General features: G+C 54.6%; 1 protein-coding gene across 1 annotated transcript in view; it reads right to left on the bottom strand.

The window, feature by feature from the left end:
* Positions 1 to 908, bottom strand: part of SDC4 (syndecan 4) — a 97193-nt gene extending 96285 nt beyond the window's left edge. The window contains exon 1 of the mRNA XM_059862957.1: positions 905 to 908. The gene's annotated coding sequence lies outside the window, so the exon portion shown is untranslated. The remainder of the gene's footprint in view (positions 1 to 904) is intronic.
* Between the last annotated feature and the right edge of the window lie 5314 nt (positions 909 to 6222).

Here is a 6222-nt window from a genome sequence, read left to right as displayed (position 1 = left end):
CAGCAGCAGCCCCTCCCCTCCCTCCGTGGCTTTTTTTTTTCCAGGGAGAAGGCTCCGGGCAGCCGGGCTCCGCGGGGCGCGCACGGGCCAGGGGCCGCCCCCGCCGCCGGCGCTGCCGGCGCGTCCCGGCCCGCGGCGGGGGAACCGCCTGGTTGCGCCGGGGACACGCGTGGGAGCGGTGGCCGCGGTCCTCAGGGCGCGTCGCCCCGCGGGTGAGGGGCTGGGGGTGCTCCTACCCGAGCCCAGCACTGCTCGTCCCGGCGGGCTGGCTTGGTGTGATACCTGGAAGCCGGAGCTGGTAACGCAAAAGTGATTTTCAGGAGACTGAGTCCTCCTGGCTGGGTTGCGGTTCGCTTTATTCAACAGCTCTAACACACGGCGAATTGCAGGGGAAATGTGTTTTGTCAGGTTCTGTTCCTCCCCATCCCCAGGAGGGACACCTCGCCTTCCCAGAGGACTGCAACCCACGGTCCCCCTTCTGTGAAGTCGGAAGGAGGCAAAACTTCAGATGGAAAAGCAGGCAAAGATAAACCACGTCCTGTTCCTCCCTGGGAACCCAGGGAACTTTGTGGGGCCCTTTGGAGGCAGCGCAGGCACTCAGCGGTGTCTGTGCTCCGCCGGGGCATCCATTCAGTTTAGGGGTTAACATCTCCCAGCCCCGCTCGCCCCTGAAGCCGGTGCCGGATCCGAACCAAGACAGAGTGGAGCTGCGGGTGTTCCAGGGGGCTCAGCCCCCAGCTGGCAGCATCACCCCCTCAGGTGTGTGTGTCCCCGAGTTCCGCTCAGGCAGGTGGGCACACGGGAACAGTTCCACCCACGTTCCCCTTGCTCCTCAGCACCCTCCCCTTGCAGCAGCAGCAGCAGGAGGTGGGAAATGCCCAGCTTTGCCCTGGCACTGGGGTGCACACACGGGCTCCGGGCGCAGCCGGGTGTCCCGATGCCTGCACCCAGCCCGTCGGGGCTGCCCGACCAGCTCAGCGGCGCTGGCAGCCCTCCCACCTCCCCCACTGGCGATCCATTGAAGTGTTCCCTGTCACGTTATCCTCCAGGAAGAAGGGGGTGAAGCAGTCCACTCCTTAAACCCACATTTAGTTCTTTTATGCGGCACACTCGGCTGCCGGCCAGCTGCAGTGACCCTTGTATTTCCACAGCCAGCACCCCCTCTGCCGTCCCTGCCCACCCCTCCGACCAACGCTGCAGCCACTCCGCGGGGGTTTTCCGAAAACCCTCCTTCCTCTGAGCAAGATCTGACATTTTAGAAACAATTTGGGAAGTTAACAACTTTTAAAGAACTATGTGGTGGAGTTTTTCTTTCTGTTTCTCACTCCCCCCCCCCCCCCCCGCCTTTTGAGTTATTAAAGAAATATTTCCCATGACACTGGCGAAGGCCAGCGAATCCATGAGTCACCAGGAACAGGGAGTCATGCACGCGCCGATCCATCAGCCGTGGCCAGCACATTGTGAGGGGCCCTTCCCTGGGAGGAGCTGGCTCTGATAAGGTCCCTCCAGCCGGGCAGGAGACGCTTTCCCTCTCGGCTCCCTCCCAGGGCCGGGCCGGGCCGGCCGGGCTCCCCGGACACCCGTGGCGTGTGTGGTCTGGGGGGCCAGCCCTGCCTGCTCCGTGCCGGAGCATCCAACCGCAGCCTGGTTTGTTCCAAGGCTTGGGGGTGTTAATTCTTAGCCCACCCCCTCTGCCGTTCGGCTGTGGAGGGGAGGATTCTTCATCCGATGTGGGATGAAGGGATTAAGTCGGTGGTGCGGGGCAGTCCCAGATACTGCTCTGCTCACCCACGGATGTAACACCGGGGAAGGAGGGGGTCACACCAATGCCTGGGCAGCCCCGCACCTTCTCCCTGCTGTGCTGCACAGGGGCACAGGGACACTCCTCTGTCCCTCCCCATCCCGGGAGCACCCACTGCAGCCCGGAGCTCTGCCGGAGGGGAGTGCACCCCGGGGGAGTGGGGACCTGGCTCCAGCCCCGGGTGAGCTGGTGAGGATGACTCAGCCTCTACTGGATCCAGACCCAAATCTAAGATGCAATTATGACTTATAAATATTTGTATTTTGTTTTTCTCTTTTGCAATCAACTTCTTTTCTGCAGGCTGTCCTCGCAATCGGAGTTCCCATCTCTGGCGGTGCCGGCCCATGGCTGGAAGGCAAACACCCACAGCACTGTGCCTTTCAACAGCCAGACCAGTCCACGACACAACCTCTTCTTCTTCCTCTAAGATGATGCCAATGTGCAAATCCAAAATGACAAACAGACACTGTCTAAACCCAGACTCTTATCTTTTGGTCTCAAATGCTGGAATGTGCCCTCACAGGGACATTAAACTCGAAGTGCTGGTGATAGTGCCATTTAGGACCATTTAAGCAACCCAGCTCACCTCAGGACACTCCTGGCTCAGACATGAGGTCTCAAGCCTGACAGCCCCTGGCCACCCACTTCCCTTTGCCTCCTGCTTCTCTCCAAATATTTATCTTTAAGCAGTCTAATGCAAATTGCTGCTTTTTTCACCCAACCAGAGATTTCGGTCTCTCATCCGAAACTCATTTTCTTGATATGATTCTTCACTTTTAAATAGCGCTGATAAAACCCACCCCAGAGAGAGGAAGAGGGTTACAGAAACTGAAAACCAGGGACTTTCAATTTGAACAAAAGCAGCACTGAGTATTTCCAGTGGCTTGGTTATTACAGGACGTCTTGAAGTGATACTTTAAAAAGAAATGAAGACACGCTCAGGTATTTCTGTGTTTTCTTGCTGACCTTTACACGAGTTTCATCAGCAACAAGAAGAATGAGAGTTACTGTGGGCAGATGCTGTCATGCTCATGAGTAAGTAAGTAAGTACGTGGCTCCTTCCCCTCCAGGTGTGCAGATCAAACTGCTCCACAGGGCTCCTGAAACCCTCCTGTGAGGTAAGAGGGTGCTTGTCAGGTCCAGTATTTGATCTGAGCCCTGACCTCCCCAAAGTAACTGTGGATTTGCAACAAAACATCTATTCATCTCCAGCCAGCTTTATTTTTAAGCATCCCCTTGGCACGCGTGAATAAGTTTTGTCTGTTGGATTCTGTTCCTGAGGCTGCACTTTGTTCACTGCAAATTGCAAATACAGTTGCAGGAATTATTACTATTAATAATATAATGGTTGTGTTTGAGATGCTGGACAGAGAGAGAGAGAGAGAGGGAGGCAGCTGTGGCTCCTGCCCTGAGATTTTATGATCATTGAGCTTTACAGCCCTGCAAATAGTGAGTGTGAGATGGGAAATGATCAGCACCATCAGCCCTGTTAGGGAAGCTGCAGTTTCAAGCTCAGGAGCTGATTTACTAAGGGGGATTGACCAGAATAACCCTGCAGCACGAGCCATTTGGCAATATTTCATGCTAGAAATGCTCATTCTGGCCATTCTCTCCCGCACTGAGCATTGGGGGCTGCAGGAGCCGAGCAGCAATTGCCAGCATCCTGCAGGTTATAGGATAAAAAGGGGCACCTGAGAAGAAATTACCAGGAGGGCTCAGGTCCTGTTGTGTCCTTCAGTATGGTGACAATCTGCTATGCAAAAGGGGCCCTTAGCCCCTGCCAGGAAGTGTCATTGCAAAATTCCCTGGGGGAAAGGGCTGCGGGGAAGCCACTGACTCGGTGACATGCAAATATTTAATAAGGAGGCACTGAGTTCAACAGCTGTGGGCTGAAATTATCTGCATGGTCAATAAAGGCACAACATTTCCTGTCAGGGTTCTGACTGATAAAATATGCTTTGATACAATCTGAATTAAGTGTCTTGGAATACAGCTCGTTTGGGCAAAAATCTGAGACGTTTTGCTTCTTGCCTCAGCTCAGCATGAAAGCCACACACAAGACGTTGGCATCTCCCAGCATGGAAATTCTGCTTTTTGGCCAGTCTTAGTATCCATAGAAAAGAGTGATTCAGAAAAACTAAGGGAAGCTCATGCAGATGAGATTTATAGCCCTGCTTCTGGCTTGGTTTGGTGGCAGAGCAGTAGAGGATGGCTGGTTGGTGCAGAGCTCTGGTAGCCACATCCAGGAGACCCTGCCCCAGGGCTGGGATGTTCCCTCCCTGCCAGCACCCAGCTGCTGGCTGGCCTGCCTGCAGCCTGAGCAGGCAGAGCTGGAGCAGACACGAGGGTGTTTCCCTTAATCACCCAGCCTTGGTCCTTGGAGCGAGGGATGGGCAAAGGAGGCCACAGTCTGAATCTGAACAACTTAAACCATGTGATGCTTGGATCCCAGCTCAGTTTAAAACAAGTTAAGTGAGGGGGGAGTTAGGGATGAGAACTGCTTGCAGCTTTTCTCAAAATCTGCTCCTCCTGCCCAGGCCTGACACTGGGGGATATCTGCTTCACCAAAGGAGACACCACAGCATCACAAGGAGCTGCTGCATGGAACCACAGCCATGAGGAGCCTCTCCTGCACACACCCCTGCAGCTGCAGCCTGGCCCTTTGGCTAGAGCATTGGGCAAGAGCTGCCCTCAGGGAGCCACAGGGATGTCACCCCACCAGCTCCACACCAGCAGCACAGCTCCAGCAAGGATCCTGCCTGTGCAGCCAGAGCTGAGGCACAAATAACAGCAGGAAACGTCTGGAGCTGATTCCTGGAGCTGCACAAGCAGCTCTGCCTGCAGAGCTCGATGGTGTCTGTTGTACTCTGGACTTTGGCTCGTGGCAAGGTGAATTTATAAGCTTGGGATGGCTTTTGCACAAGAGCAGCCAAAGGGAAGGCAGCAGGAACAAGCCTTGGAGCCAGGGACACCTGGGTTTAGCTTGGGCAAGAGATGAGATGTCTCAGGCCATTGCTGATGCCTTCCACGGCCCCAGTCCATGCACTGGGACTGGCTGAACTTGGCACAGGGGTGGCAGCTCAGAGGCTGAGACAGCCTCTGACAAGAACCATGGAGCTGTCCCTAGTGCAGGTTTCACACTAAAGGAATGCTGTGCAAACAGGACTTCAGCAGAGCATGATGCTAAAGACCCAGCTCCTTGCCTGGAGCTGGAGATAGGGAGAAGTGAGAGCCCTTCTACCCACAGCTCCCCCATTTGGGAGCTGAGCTCCTTTCACACAAGAGACATTAACCAGGCAACAGAGGTTTTAAAATGTGACCCAAAGCAGATTTACCTTGTACCCAGCAGCCAGATAGGCTGGACTGAAACCATGGAGGAGCCCATCAGCCTCTGTGCTCCAACCCCCTGCTCTGCATCACTGAGTCCTCACCTGGACTGTGTTTTCCCAGGGATGGCAAGCAGAGTGCAAGGGGCATCAAAGCCATGCTGGGGCCTGCAGGCAGCAAATGAAACCAGGGAAGCTGTGAGGAGGGAAGTGGGCACTGCAAGAGGTTTGGGATTGCACAAGACAAATCTTGTGTGTGTGCTGGTGAGGAGCAGGATCTGAGAGGTGGTGTGGGGCACACACAGCACCACAGCACTCACTCCTCACCAGCTCAGAAGTGTGGTGTGGGATGGGTTTGGCTCCTCATGGCTTCGAGGGATGATGTGCTTGGCACAGCTCTCCAGGGGTACCCAGGGCTCCCAAGGCAGGGAGAATTCCTTCCCTGGCTCTTACATCTGAAAAAATCATTGTCAAAATTTACAAAGGGACACCTTCCTCCATCCTGGGTGCTCCTGCACCTGCTCCTTCTTTGTATCAGGCCTTGATAACAGGAGGTAATGCTCACTATCACTGGCAGGTGAAATGTGTCTGCAAGGACAGAACTACTGCACTGGACGTGAGTTTACAGGCTGGAAGCAACAAGAGGAGTGATTTATGGTGACAAAAAAGCCACAAATAGGAAAGAAGCACCTTGAAATGGGAAAATCAGCCGAATTTCAAGGGAGAGGCAGGAAGCCGATTTCATTGCCCTGCAATTGCCAGCTGCAAGCAAGAGACACTTGGAGCAGCTACTGCACACTGGCCTGGGTACCAAAAGCCAGAAAACACCCCCACAAACCACCACTCAAAAGGCACAAAGTGCCAGAGAAGAGCTGGACCTTGGACCTGCAGTGACTGTCAGCTGGAGGAGAAACGCAAACACTGATTACAGCCCACATCTGTGGCCAGGGAGAAAGGGAATGCTTCCCAAACAAATCATCCCCCATGGCTGCATGAGGAAGAGGAGGGTCAGATCCCTTCCCAGTGCCAAGGCCAGCAATCAGGCTAATCAAACACACAGTAATGCTCTGTACTCCAGCACTCTCCATTCATCAT

This window comes from Haemorhous mexicanus, chromosome 18, assembly GCF_027477595.1.
Source record: "Haemorhous mexicanus isolate bHaeMex1 chromosome 18, bHaeMex1.pri, whole genome shotgun sequence".
NCBI classification, from domain to species: domain Eukaryota; kingdom Metazoa; phylum Chordata; class Aves; order Passeriformes; family Fringillidae; genus Haemorhous; species Haemorhous mexicanus.
Note: the sequence above shows the minus strand (reverse complement) of the source record. Positions and strands in the feature narration are given on the sequence as shown.